This window comes from Pseudorasbora parva, chromosome 6 (assembly GCF_024679245.1).
Source record: "Pseudorasbora parva isolate DD20220531a chromosome 6, ASM2467924v1, whole genome shotgun sequence".
Lineage (NCBI taxonomy): Eukaryota > Metazoa > Chordata > Actinopteri > Cypriniformes > Gobionidae > Pseudorasbora > Pseudorasbora parva.
Genome location: NC_090177.1, coordinates 49,818,455 through 49,830,595, shown reverse-complemented (window position 1 = coordinate 49,830,595; position 12,141 = coordinate 49,818,455). Strand labels below are relative to the sequence as shown.

The 12,141-nt window shown below is 46.9% G+C and overlaps 15 non-coding genes across 15 annotated transcripts; 13 read left to right on the top strand and 2 right to left on the bottom strand.

Moving 5' to 3' along the window:
• The first annotated feature begins 125 nt into the window (after nt 1-125).
• trnay-gua (transfer RNA tyrosine (anticodon GUA)) lies at nt 126-212 on the top strand. Its single transcript is given in 2 exon segments — nt 126-162; nt 177-212. It is a non-coding gene; the product is annotated as a tRNA-Tyr (tRNA).
• Nucleotides 213-2,008: 1,796 nt separating this feature from the next.
• On the top strand, nt 2,009-2,080 carry trnae-uuc (transfer RNA glutamic acid (anticodon UUC)). The gene has a single exon. It is a non-coding gene; the product is annotated as a tRNA-Glu (tRNA).
• Nucleotides 2,081-2,203: 123 nt separating this feature from the next.
• On the top strand, nt 2,204-2,290 carry trnay-gua (transfer RNA tyrosine (anticodon GUA)). Its single transcript is given in 2 exon segments — nt 2,204-2,240; nt 2,255-2,290. It is a non-coding gene; the product is annotated as a tRNA-Tyr (tRNA).
• Nucleotides 2,291-2,344: 54 nt separating this feature from the next.
• On the bottom strand, nt 2,345-2,416 carry trnae-cuc (transfer RNA glutamic acid (anticodon CUC)). Its single transcript has one exon. It is a non-coding gene; the product is annotated as a tRNA-Glu (tRNA).
• Nucleotides 2,417-3,188: 772 nt separating this feature from the next.
• On the top strand, nt 3,189-3,275 carry trnay-gua (transfer RNA tyrosine (anticodon GUA)). Its single transcript is given in 2 exon segments — nt 3,189-3,225; nt 3,240-3,275. It is a non-coding gene; the product is annotated as a tRNA-Tyr (tRNA).
• A 312-nt stretch (nt 3,276-3,587) lies between these two features.
• Nucleotides 3,588-3,660, top strand: trnar-acg (transfer RNA arginine (anticodon ACG)). Its single transcript has one exon. It is a non-coding gene; the product is annotated as a tRNA-Arg (tRNA).
• Nucleotides 3,661-4,085: 425 nt separating this feature from the next.
• Nucleotides 4,086-4,157, top strand: trnae-uuc (transfer RNA glutamic acid (anticodon UUC)). Its single transcript has one exon. It is a non-coding gene; the product is annotated as a tRNA-Glu (tRNA).
• Nucleotides 4,158-4,773: 616 nt separating this feature from the next.
• trnay-gua (transfer RNA tyrosine (anticodon GUA)) lies at nt 4,774-4,860 on the top strand. Its single transcript is given in 2 exon segments — nt 4,774-4,810; nt 4,825-4,860. It is a non-coding gene; the product is annotated as a tRNA-Tyr (tRNA).
• Nucleotides 4,861-5,172: 312 nt separating this feature from the next.
• trnar-acg (transfer RNA arginine (anticodon ACG)) lies at nt 5,173-5,245 on the top strand. The gene has a single exon. It is a non-coding gene; the product is annotated as a tRNA-Arg (tRNA).
• A 425-nt stretch (nt 5,246-5,670) lies between these two features.
• Nucleotides 5,671-5,742, top strand: trnae-uuc (transfer RNA glutamic acid (anticodon UUC)). Its single transcript has one exon. It is a non-coding gene; the product is annotated as a tRNA-Glu (tRNA).
• Nucleotides 5,743-5,865: 123 nt separating this feature from the next.
• On the top strand, nt 5,866-5,952 carry trnay-gua (transfer RNA tyrosine (anticodon GUA)). The gene is given in 2 exon segments: nt 5,866-5,902; nt 5,917-5,952. It is a non-coding gene; the product is annotated as a tRNA-Tyr (tRNA).
• Nucleotides 5,953-6,006: 54 nt separating this feature from the next.
• Nucleotides 6,007-6,078, bottom strand: trnae-cuc (transfer RNA glutamic acid (anticodon CUC)). Its single transcript has one exon. It is a non-coding gene; the product is annotated as a tRNA-Glu (tRNA).
• Nucleotides 6,079-6,757: 679 nt separating this feature from the next.
• Nucleotides 6,758-6,830, top strand: trnar-acg (transfer RNA arginine (anticodon ACG)). The gene has a single exon. It is a non-coding gene; the product is annotated as a tRNA-Arg (tRNA).
• Nucleotides 6,831-7,255: 425 nt separating this feature from the next.
• On the top strand, nt 7,256-7,327 carry trnae-uuc (transfer RNA glutamic acid (anticodon UUC)). Its single transcript has one exon. It is a non-coding gene; the product is annotated as a tRNA-Glu (tRNA).
• A 123-nt stretch (nt 7,328-7,450) lies between these two features.
• Nucleotides 7,451-7,537, top strand: trnay-gua (transfer RNA tyrosine (anticodon GUA)). The gene is given in 2 exon segments: nt 7,451-7,487; nt 7,502-7,537. It is a non-coding gene; the product is annotated as a tRNA-Tyr (tRNA).
• The last annotated feature ends 4,604 nt before the right edge of the window (nt 7,538-12,141 follow it).

Below are 12,141 nucleotides of genomic sequence, written 5' to 3'. Positions count from 1 at the left end.
TTACCAACAAGACGTGTAAACACCTGCAAGCCGCCAGACCGGTGGGCCAGTGGCCTAATGGAAAACGCGTCTGACTATGGATCAGAAATTTCTGATAGGTTGAGCTTTCGTTTGTAATCTCTGTGCCTTCGATAGCTCAGCTGGTAGAGCGGAGGACTGTAGGTGAAAGGTTGGCAATCCTTAGGTCGCTGGTTCGACTCCGGCTCGAAGGAGGTCCCTTTTCACATGCAAACCCTTTCTTGGCTAAGTTGCAAGGCAAAAGCATGTTCCCTGACCGGGAATCAAATCCGGGCCGCGGCGGTGAGAGCGCCGAATCCTAACCACTAGACCACCAGGGAAGGACTTTTCGATGAGCCTTCTAAATCCTGACTGTGGGCCTCTACCGTGTTTTGCTGCAACTTCTCAAGCTAGACCACTAAGGCTAGCCTTTTTGTCCTGGAGAGAGTCTCTGACTCTGGATCACAGTTCTTCCACTGAGAAACAGTCCAGTCAATTACCAACAAGACGTGTAAACACCTGCAAGGCGCCAGACCGGTGGGCCAGTGGCCTAATGGAAAACGCGTCTGACTATGGATCAGAAATTTCTGATAGGTTGAGCTTTCGTTCGTAATCTCTGTGCCTTCGATAGCTCAGCTGGTAGAGCGGAGGACTGTAGGTGAAAGGTTGGCAATCCTTAGTTCGCTGGTTCGACTCCGGCTCGAAGGAGGTCCCTTTTCACATGCAAACCCTTTCTTGGCTAAGTTGCAAGGCAAAAGCATGTTCCCTGACCGGGAATCAAATCCGGGCCGCGGCGGTGAGAGCGCCGAATCCTAACCACTAGACCACCAGGGAAGGACTTTTCGATGAGCCTTCTAAATCCTGACTGTGGGCCTCTACCGTGTTTTGCTGCAACTTCTCAAGGTAGACCACTAAGGCTAGCCTTTTTGTCCTGGAGAGAGTCTCTGACTCTGGATCACAGTTCTTCCACTGAGAAACAGTCCAGTCAATTACCAACAAGACGTGTAAACACCTGCAAGGCGCCAGACCGGTGGGCCAGTGGCCTAATGGAAAACGCGTCTGACTATGGATCAGAAATTTCTAAAAGGTTGAGCTTTCGTTCGTAATCTCTGTGCCTTCGATAGCTCAGCTGGTAGAGTGGAGGACTCTAGGTGAAAGGTTGGCAATCCTTAGGTCGCTGGTTCGACTCCGGCTCGAAGAAGGTCCCTTTTCACATGCAAACCCTTTCTTGGCTAAGTTGCAAGGCAAAAGCATGTTCCCTGACCGGGAATCAAATCCGGGCCGCGGCGGTGAGAGCGCCGAATCCTAACCACTAGACCACCAGGGAAGGACTTTCTTATTCGCCTCCTAAATCCTGGCTGTTGGCCTCTACCAGATTTTGCTGCAACTTCTAAGGCTAGCCTTTTCCTCCTGGAGAGAATCTCTTACTCTGGATCACAGTTCTTCCACTGAGAAGCTGTTCAGTCAAACACCAACAAGACGCGTATAAACACCAGCAAGTCGTTCCTACAGTGGGCCAGTGGCGCAATGGATAACGCGTCTGACTACGGATCAGAAGATTCTAGGTTTGACTCCTGGCTGGCTTGAATGATTGTTTTTGCTTTGCTTTCAGCCTTTAATTATTAAATTGATTTATGTTTCTTATAAATTGACAGTCCAACCATAGGCTGTTTTGTCTGCGAGATAGCGCTTACCATTCATTACCGTGCGTGTTTTCAAATGCATCGCATAAGTACTGTCACAGGGACCTTGCTTTAATGAGCAGTTTTAAGTATCTATTATGTGATCACAAGAATGGGATAAAGTTTCACCCCCTGGGCGAAACAAATGACAGCTTCTTCCATTGAGTCTGTTAAAACTGAATTCGGTAAACAATGCCTTCGGATCATACCCATATTTTTAAAGGGGACGATCACACACTGAAAGCCAAAGGGCTCAACAGAACCCTGCCCTTGTACGTACCACATGGATGAAAAACACCCCCACAAGCCTGCTTGATAGGTGCAGGAATTCCCATATGGTCTAGCGGTCAGGATTCCTGGTTTTCACCCAGGCGGCCCGGGTTCGACTCCCGGTATGGGAAGTTGTGATTGTTTTGGCTTCCCTTACTGAACAGCCAGCGCTTCGGTCTGCGGCAAAAGCACTTTTAGCCGGCAGTGGAGCTGCAGCAACCTGATAGGTTGAGGTTCTGTTGCTCACCTGCGTGCCTTCGATAGCTCAGCTGGTAGAGCGGAGGACTGTAGGTGGAAGGTTGGAAATCCTTAGGTCGCTGGTTCGACTCCGGCTCGAAGGAGGTCATTTTTCACATGCAAACACTTTCTTGGCTGTGTTGGAGGGAAAAAGACTGTTCCCTGACCGGGAATCGAACCCGGGCCGCGGCGGTGAGAGCGCCGAATCCTAACCACTAGACCACCAGGGAAGGACTTTTCGATGAGCCTTCTAAATCCTGACTGTGGGCCTCACCGTGTTTTGCTGCAACTTCTCAAGCTAGACCACTAAGGCTAGCCTTTTTGTCCTGGAGAGAGTCTCTGACTCTGGATCACAGTTCTTCCACTGAGAAACAGTCCAGTCAATTACCAACAAGACGTGTAAACACCTGCAAGGCGCCAGACCGGTGGGCCAGTGGCCTAATGGAAAACGCGTCTGACTATGGATCAGAAATTTCTGATAGGTTGAGCTTTCGTTCGTCATCTCTGTGCCTTCGATAGCTCAGCTGGTAGAGCGGAGTATTGTAGGTGAAAGGTTGGCAATCCTTAGGTCGCTGGTTCGACTCCGGCTCGAAGGAGGTCCCTTTTCACATGCAAACCCTTTCTTGGCTAAGTTGCAAGGCAAAAGCATGTTCCCTGACCGGGAATCAAATCCGGGCCGCGGCGGTGAGAGCGCCGAATCCTAACCACTAGACCACCAGGGAAGGACTTTTCGATGAGCCTTCTAAATCCTGACTGTGGGCCTGTACCGTGTTTTGCTGCAACTTCTCAAGCTAGACCACTAAGGCTAGCCTTTTTGTCCTGGAGAGAGTCTCTGACTCTGGATCACAGTTCTTCCACTGAGAAACAGTCCAGTCAATTACCAACAAGACGTGTAAACACCTGCAAGGCGCCAGACCGGTGGGCCAGTGGCCTAATGGAAAACGCGTCTGACTATGGATCAGAAATTTCTGATAGGTTGAGCTTTCGTTCGTAATCTCTGTGCCTTCGATAGCTCAGCTGGTAGAGCGGAGGACTGTAGGTGAAAGGTTGGCAATCCTTAGGTCGCTGGTTCGACTCCGGCTCGAAGGAGGTCCCTTTTCACATGCAAACCCTTTCTTGGCTAAGTTGCAAGGCAAAAGCATGTTCCCTGACCGGGAATCAAATCCGGGCCGCGGCGGTGAGAGCGCCGAATCCTAACCACTAGACCACCAGGGAAGGACTTTCTTATTCGCCTCCTAAATCCTGGCTGTTGGCCTCTACCAGATTTTGCTGCAACTTCTAAGGCTAGCCTTTTCCTCCTGGAGAGAATCTCTTACTCTGGATCACAGTTCTTCCACTGAGAAGCTGTTCAGTCAAACACCAACAAGACGCGTATAAACACCAGCAAGTCGTTCCTACAGTGGGCCAGTGGCGCAATGGATAACGCGTCTGACTACGGATCAGAAGATTCTAGGTTCGACTCCTGGCTGGCTCGAACGATTGTTTTTGCTTTGCTTTCAGCCTTTAATTATTAAATTGATTTATGTTTCTTATAAATTGACAGTCCAACCATAGGCTGTTTTGTCTGCGAGATAGCGCTTACCATTCATTACCGTGCGTGTTTTCAAATGCATCGCATAAGTACTGTCACAGGGACCTTGCTTTAATGAGCAGTTTTAAGTATCTATTATGTGATCACAAGAATGGGATAAAGTTTCACCCCCTGGGCGAAACAAATGACAGCTTCTTCCATTGAGTCTGTTAAAACTGAATTCGGTAAACAATGCCTTCGGATCATACCCATATTTTTAAAGGGGACGATCACACACTGAAAGCCAAAGGGCTCAACAGAACCCTGCCCTTGTACGTACCACATGGATGAAAAACACCCCCACAAGCCTGCTTGATAGGTGCAGGAATTCCCATATAGTCTAGCGGTCAGGATTCCTGGTTTTCACCCAGGCGGCCCGGGTTCGACTCCCGGTATGGGAAGTTGTGATTGTTTTGGCTTCCCTTACTGAACAGCCAGCGCTTCGGCCTGTGGCAAAAGCACTTTTAGCCGGCAGTGGAGCTGCAGCAACCTGATAGGTTGAGGTTCTGTTGCTCACCTGCGTGCCTTCGATAGCTCAGCTGGTAGAGTGGAGGACTGTAGGTGGAAGGTTGGAAATCCTTAGGTCGCTGGTTCGACTCCGGCTCGAAGGAGGTCATTTTTCACATGCAAACACTTTCTTGGCTGTGTTGGAGGGAAAAAGACTGTTCCCTGACCGGGAATAGAACCCGGGCCGCGGCGGTGAGAGCGCCGAATCCTAACCACTAGACCACCAGGGAAGGACTTTTCGATGAGCCTTCTAAATCCTGACTGTGGGCCTCTACCGTGTTTTGCTGCAACTTCTCAAGCTAGACCACTAAGGCTAGCCTTTTTGTCCTGGAGAGAGTCTCTGACTCTGGATCACAGTTCTTCCACTGAGAAACAGTCCAGTCAAATACCAACAAGACGTGTAAACACCTGCAAGGCGCCAGACCGGTGGGCCAGTGGCCTAATGGAAAACGCGTCTGACTATGGATCAGAAATTTCTGATAGGTTGAGCTTTCGTTCGTAATCTCTGTGCCTTCGATAGCTCAGCTGGTAGAGCGGAGGACTGTAGGTGAAAGGTTGGCAATCCTTAGGTCGCTGGTTCGACTCCGGCTCGAAGGAGGTCCCTTTTCACATGCAAACCCTTTCTTGGCTAAGTTGCAAGGCAAAAGCATGTTCCCTGACCGGGAATCAAATCCGGGCCGCGGCGGTGAGAGCGCCGAATCCTAACCACTAGACCACCAGGGAAGGACTTTCTTATTCGCCTCCTTAATCCTGGCTGTTCGCCTCTACCAGATTTTGCTGCAACTTCTAAGGCTAGCCTTTTCCTCCTGGAGAGAATCTCTTACTCTGGATCACAGTTCTTCCACTGAGAAGCTGTTCAGTCAAACACCAACAAGACGTGTATAAACACCAGCAAGTCGTTCCTACAGTGGTCCAGTGGCGCAATGGATAACGCGTCTGACTACGGATCAGAAGATTCTAGGTTCGACTCCTGGCTGGCTCGACAGATTGTTTTTGCTTTGCTTTCAGCCTTTAATTATTAAATTGATTTATGTTTCTTATAAATTGACAGTCCAACCACAGGCTGTTTTGTCTGCGAGATAGCGCTTACCATTCATTACCGTGCGTGTTTTCAAATGCATCGCATAAGTACTGTCACAGGGACCTTGCTTTAATGAGCAGTTTTAAGTATCTATTATGTGATCACAAGAATGGGATAAAGTTTCACCCCCTGGGCGAAACAAATGACAGCTTCTTCCATTGAGTCTGTTAAAACTGAATTCGGTAAACAATGCCTTCGGATCATACCCATATTTTTAAAGGGGACGATCACACACTGAAAGCCAAAGGGCTCAACAGAACCCTGCCCTTGTACGTACCACATGGATGAAAAACACCCCCACAAGCCTGCTTGGTAGGTGCAGGAATTCCCATATGGTCTAGCGGTCAGGATTCCTGGTTTTCACCCAGGCGGCCCGGGTTCGACTCCCGGTATGGGAAGTTGTGATTGTTTTGGCTTCACTTACTGAACAGCCAGCGCTTCGGTCTGTGGCAAAAGCACTTTTAGCCGGCAGTGGAGCTGCAGCAACCTGATAGGTTGAGGTTCTGTTGCTCACCTGCGTGCCTTCGATAGCTCAGCTGGTAGAGCGGAGGACTGTAGGTGGAAGGTTGGAAATCCTTAGGTCGCTGGTTCGACTCCGGCTCGAAGGAGGTCATTTTTCACATGCAAACACTTTCTTGGCTGTGTTGGAGGGAAAAAGACTGTTCCCTGACCGGGAATTGAACCCGGGCCGCGGCGGTGAGAGCGCCGAATCCTAACCACTAGACCACCAGGGAAGGACTTTTCGATGAGCCTTCTAAATCCTGACTGTGGGCCTCTACCGTGTTTTGCTGCAACTTCTCAAGCTAGACCACTAAGGCTAGCCTTTTTGTCCTGGAGAGAGTCTCTGACTCTGGATCACAGTTCTTCCACTGAGAAACAGTCCAGTCAATTACCAACAAGACGTGTAAACACCTGCAAGGCGCCAGACCGGTGGGCCAGTGGCCTAATGGAAAACGCGTCTGACTATGGATCAGAAATTTCTGATAGGTTGAGCTTTCGTTCGTAGTCTCTGTGCCTTCGATAGCTCAGCTGGTAGAGTGGAGGACTGTAGGTGAAAGGTTGGCAATCCTTAGGTCGCTGGTTCGACTCCGGCTCGAAGGAGGTCCCTTTTCACATGCAAACCCTTTCTTGGCTAAGTTGCAAGGCAAAAGCATGTTCCCTGACCGGGAATCAAATCCGGGCCGCGGCGGTGAGAGCGCCGAATCCTAACCACTAGACCACCAAGGAAGGACTTTCTTATTCGCCTCCTAAATCCTGGCTGTTGGCCTCTACCAGATTTTGCTGCAACTTCTAAGGCTAGCCTTTTCCTCCTGGAGAGAATCTCTTACTCTGGATCACAGTTCTTCCACTGAGAAGCTGTTCAGTCAAACGCCAACAAGACGCGTATAAACACCAGCAAGTCGTTCCTACAGTGGGCCAGTGGCGCAATGGATAACGCGTCTGACTACGGATCAGAAGATTCTAGGTTCGACTCCTGGCTGGCTCGAACGATTGTTTTTGCTTTGCTTTCAGCCTTTAATTATTAAATTGATTTATGTTTCTTATAAATTGACAGTCCAACCATAGGCTGTTTTGTCTGCGAGATAGCGCTTACCATTCATTACCGTGCGTGTTTTCAAATGCATCGCATAAGTACTGTCACAGGGACCTTGCTTTAATGAGCAGTTTTAAGTATCTATTATGTGATCACAAGAATGGGATAAAGTTTCACCCCCTGGGCGAAACAAATGACAGCTTCTTCCATTGAGTCTGTTAAAACTGAATTCGGTAAACAATGCCTTCGGATCATACCCATATTTTTAAAGGGGACGATCACATACTGAAAGCCAAAGGGCTCAACAGAACCCTGCCCTTGTACGTACCACATGGATGAAAAACACCCCCACAAGCCTGCTTGATAGGTGCAGGAATTCCCATATGGTCTAGCGGTCAGGATTCCTGGTTTTCACCCAGGCGGCCCGGGTTCGACTCCCGGTATGGGAAGTTGTGATTGTTTTGGCTTCCCTTACTGAACAGCCAGCGCTTCGGTCTGCGGCAAAAGCACTTTTAGCCGGCAGTGGAGCTGCAGCAACCTGATAGGTTGAGGTTCTGTTGCTCACCTGCGTGCCTTCGATAGCTCAGCTGGTAGAGCGGAGGACTGTAGGTGGAAGGTTGGAAATCCTTAGGTCGCTGGTTCGACTCCGGCTCGAAGGAGGTCATTTTTCACATGCAAACACTTTCTTGGCTGTGTTGGAGGGAAAAAGACTGTTCCCTGACCGGGAATCGAACCCCGGCCGCGGCGGTGAGAGCGCCGAATCCTAACCACTAGACCACCAGGGAAGGACTTTTCGATGAGCCTTCTAAATCCTGACTGTGGGCCTCTACCGTGTTTTGCTGCAACTTCTCAAGCTAGACCACTAAGGCTAGCCTTTTTGTCCTGGAGAGAGTCTCTGACTCTGGATCACAGTTCTTCCACTGAGAAACAGTCCAGTCAATTACCAACAAGACGTGTAAACACCTGCAAGGCGCCAGACCGGTGGGCCAGTGGCCTAATGGAAAACGCGTCTGACTATGGATCAGAAATTTCTGATAGGTTGAGCTTTCGTTCGTAATCTCTGTGCCTTCGATAGCTCAGCTGGTAGAGCGGAGGACTGTAGGTGAAAGGTTGGCAATCCTTAGGTCGCTGGTTCGACTCCGGCTCGAAGTAGGTCCCTTTTCACATGCAAACCCTTTCTTGGCTAAGTTGCAAGGCAAAAGCATGTTCCCTGACCGGGAATCAAATCCGGGCCGCGGCGGTGAGAGCGCCGAATCCTAACCACTAGACCACCAGGGAAGGACTTTTCGATGAGCCTTCTAAATCCTGACTGTGGGCCTCTACCGTGTTTTGCTGCAACTTCTCAAGCTAGACCACTAAGGCTAGCCTTTTTGTCCTGGAGAGAGTCTCTGACTCTGGATCACAGTTCTTCCACTGAGAAACAGTCCAGTCAATTACCAACAAGACGTGTAAACACCTGCAAGGCGCCAGACCGGTGGGCCAGTGGCCTAATGGAAAACGCGTCTGACTATGGATCAGAAATATCTGATAGGTTGAGCTTTCGTTCGTAATCTCTGTGCCTTCGATAGCTCAGCTGGTAGAGTGGAGGACTGTAGGTGAAAGGTTGGCAATCCTTAGGTCGCTGGTTCGACTCCGGCTCGAAGGAGGTCCCTTTTCACATGCAAACCCTTTCTTGGCTAAGTTGCAAGGCAAAAGCATGTTCCCTGACCGGGAATCAAATCCGGGCCGCGGCGGTGAGAGCGCCGAATCCTAACCACTAGACCACCAGGGAAGGACTTTCTTATTCGCCTCCTAAATCCTGGCTGTTGGCCTCTACCAGATTTTGCTGCAACTTCTAAGGCTAGCCTTTTCCTCCTGGAGAGAATCTCTTACTCTGGATCACAGTTCTTCCACTGAGAAGCTGTTCAGTCAAACACCAACAAGACGCGTATAAACACCAGCAAGTCGTTCCTACAGTGGGCCAGTGGCGCTCCCTGTCACCTGTAAATCGTGGTTTTTCATGATTATGACAGCCAATCACGTTCCCGGTTGCATCCATGATTCGAATGCTATGGCCAATCGCCGCTCGTATCGCTATCACGATTCATCCATGATTCGAATGCTATGGCCAATCGCCGCTCGTATCGCTATCACGAATCATTCAGGAATTGACCAATCAACGTCAAGCGCACCCGGAGACAAGCGAAATAATTTACGCTGGAGATGATACTATTTCATTGACGTTATAACTTCTTAACAAACAACATTTGCAAAGTAAGTCAGTCTTTTGTAAATCATCACTAATTATAATCTACATAAATAATGTACATGATACTTCTACTTTTTTAATACATTACATTTGATGCAGCATATTTGATGCTAAACTTGTTTTAGCTAAGTACAATTTTGAATGCATGACCGTTACTTTACCTTTACTTCTGGGAAAAAAGGTTTTTAAAGGAGATCACATAGATTTAGGATTGCAAACGGCGAAAGATTTTAATTCAGCTTAACTGGGGAGTTTTGGAAATATTCCAGTTTGGAAATTTAACAGGAATTTATGGGAATGTTTATTGTTCTAATTGTTATGCTTATGTTGTTTATTTCAATGTCACATGATCCTTCAGAAATCATTCTAATATGTTGAATTATTATCACTGTTGGAAACAGTTGTGCTGCTTAATATTTTTTGGAACTTGTAACGTTAATACCTTTTTCAGGATTCATTGATGAATAAAAAGTTAAAAAGAACCGCATTTATTTAAAATAGCAATGTTTTGTAACAATTAATTCTCTAACTTTTTAATCAATTAAACACATACTTGCTTGCTGAAAATTATTATTAATTTCTTTCCAAAAACAAGACAAATAATTACTGATCTCAGATTTTTTGATGGTAGTGTATATTGTTACTAGTTATTTATTTGTACATTATTATTATTATTACTCTTATTGTTAATCTTTTCTTTAATTAATCATCAAATAATCCTGAAAAAAATCTGTTTATTTAATTATTATTTTTAGTTTTATTTTTGTGTGTGGCAAAATTACATTTCTGAAGGATCATGTGACACAGAAGTAATGGCGGATGAAAATTCAGCTTTGCATCACAGAAATAAATAATATATTAAAGTATAGTAAAAAAGAAACCATTATTTTAAATTGTAATATTTCACAATAATATTTATCAACTGTCCATGTTATTTAGGAATGGCCTCAATAGCCCTGCAGTCAGTAGTGTGTTATGTGCATGTGTAAGGTATAAAATCAACAGTAGTGAATTAAATCTGGTTGTTTTAACTAAGATTTTTTTTCAACTACAATTAAGTTCCTTGCTGCAGGCTAAACTAATTTAGAAACTTCTCTGTTTATTTCCATTAATTCTCATATATTCCTGTTAATTCCCATGTAAAGTTTACAACTTTGAAAATTCCTGGAATAGACTTTCCATTATCCACTAGCCATTACTTGATAACTCTTCTTTTTCTGACGTGGAACATAAATTTTATTTAATGGTGCAATATTAGTGAAAAAATTATCTCTGATGATTTTAATATGTTAGCCAACATTTTGAGCCTGTAGGAAAACTATACACAGACAAAGCATAATATAAAATCAACATTTTACAGTGATCATGAGTAAATCTAATAATGTGATATACACAGCTGCATTAATTAATGTGTTACCAAACGTGTTTTCCTGTTTCCCTATTGTCTTTTTTATATATTCATTTTATAATTTAGATGGAACCTCACTTTAGGAGACGGGCTGATGGCAGCCTGAATATGACAGATACAGTGGAAGCGGCAAAGGTGAAGGAGGCTAACAAAGGAAAGCCGTACACAAGACCCCTGTCCCCAGAGGTAGTGCTGGACAAGGCCAAGAAAAGCTTAAGTCTGTACCACGGAGATCTAGCTAACAGAAAACACCTGCTAGGTTTCTTTGAAATCCAGTTTGGTGTATTTCGCGGGCAAACATTTAGGTGGGTGGCTGAAAATGCCCTGGGGTATGCTGCTTACCTGGTGGCAGCTATAAAGAGGGACCCCACAGGAGGCAGCAAAGACTCCCAAGAACATGCCCACAACAAGGGGAGTTTCAGGGAGTATATCGAGCTTTTCCCTTCTGGCAGAATTGCCATTGCCATGAAGGAAGAGCAATATGCTGGGCAATCTGCTACCACCCAGCTCACTCCCCCCACACAGCACACTGGCCCCACACAAATCACTCCCCCTACCCAGCACACTGCCACCACCCATACTTCCACTGCCTCTCTCCGCTCCCTCTTGGTTGGGAAGTTGCCTACCCAGAAAAGCATGACCAAGACCGTAAAAAGGCTAATTTCCCCCGTCAAAGCCACACCTTGTAAGCAAACATTTATTTTACACTTTTCTTTTTTTGTTTTTTTATTATTTATGTTGTTGTTCAGTAGTCATGTTTATCTGTTTGTCCTGTGTTTTGTTTTGAAGCTTTGGCCCAGGCACGTGCACGGCCCTCAGCCACCCTCACACGCCCGACTGCCTCCTCTGAGGCACACACAGGACCCTCAGCCACCCTCACCCGCCCGACTGCCTCCTCTGAGGCACACACAGGACCCTCAGCCACCCTCACCCGCCCCTCTGTGTCCACTGAGATAGATGACAGCACACTGCTGGCAGAGGCAAATAAGTTTGAGGAGGCACATGTGGGATGTACGTATATACTTTAAAAAATATATATTAAAGTTTCCTTTCCAGGAATAATAAAGTAAAGCAATGTGAGTTTGCACTTGTTTATTTATGTGTTTATTTCTCTTTGGGGGGTTCCAGTACGACGAGTCTGTCTTCCAGCTGGATGGATAAATACCCTGCCTGAAGTGGACCAGAGGTGGATGTCCAAGGCCCTGTTCAGGTGGTCAGCACAAGGGCATCCTGAGCTAATCTTTAGCAGGGTGGACAAACTTTGGTGGTATCCTCCACAGGTGCCACTGAAGACCAGTAAGTCTCCTCCCTTAGAGAATTACTTTGGCCATCCCCTGCTGCTCTGGATGCCACGAAAACTGTGGCAAGTGAAGCTGACCTGTCCGCATCCAGACTGTCAGAAAGACCTTCTGACCTCAGCTGGCTTGCATCAAAAGATCAGACAGGTGTTTGCCTTCGGTAAGATGTACTTTGTGGCATCTGAGTACCTGGCCTGCCGAAGATGTAAGAGGAAGGTCATCAGCTGGAGCCATGATATCGTCTCCCAGCTCGACATTGGCCACAGGGTGCAGTTCCCTTGCATTCTCACATCAAAACTTGCATGTGAC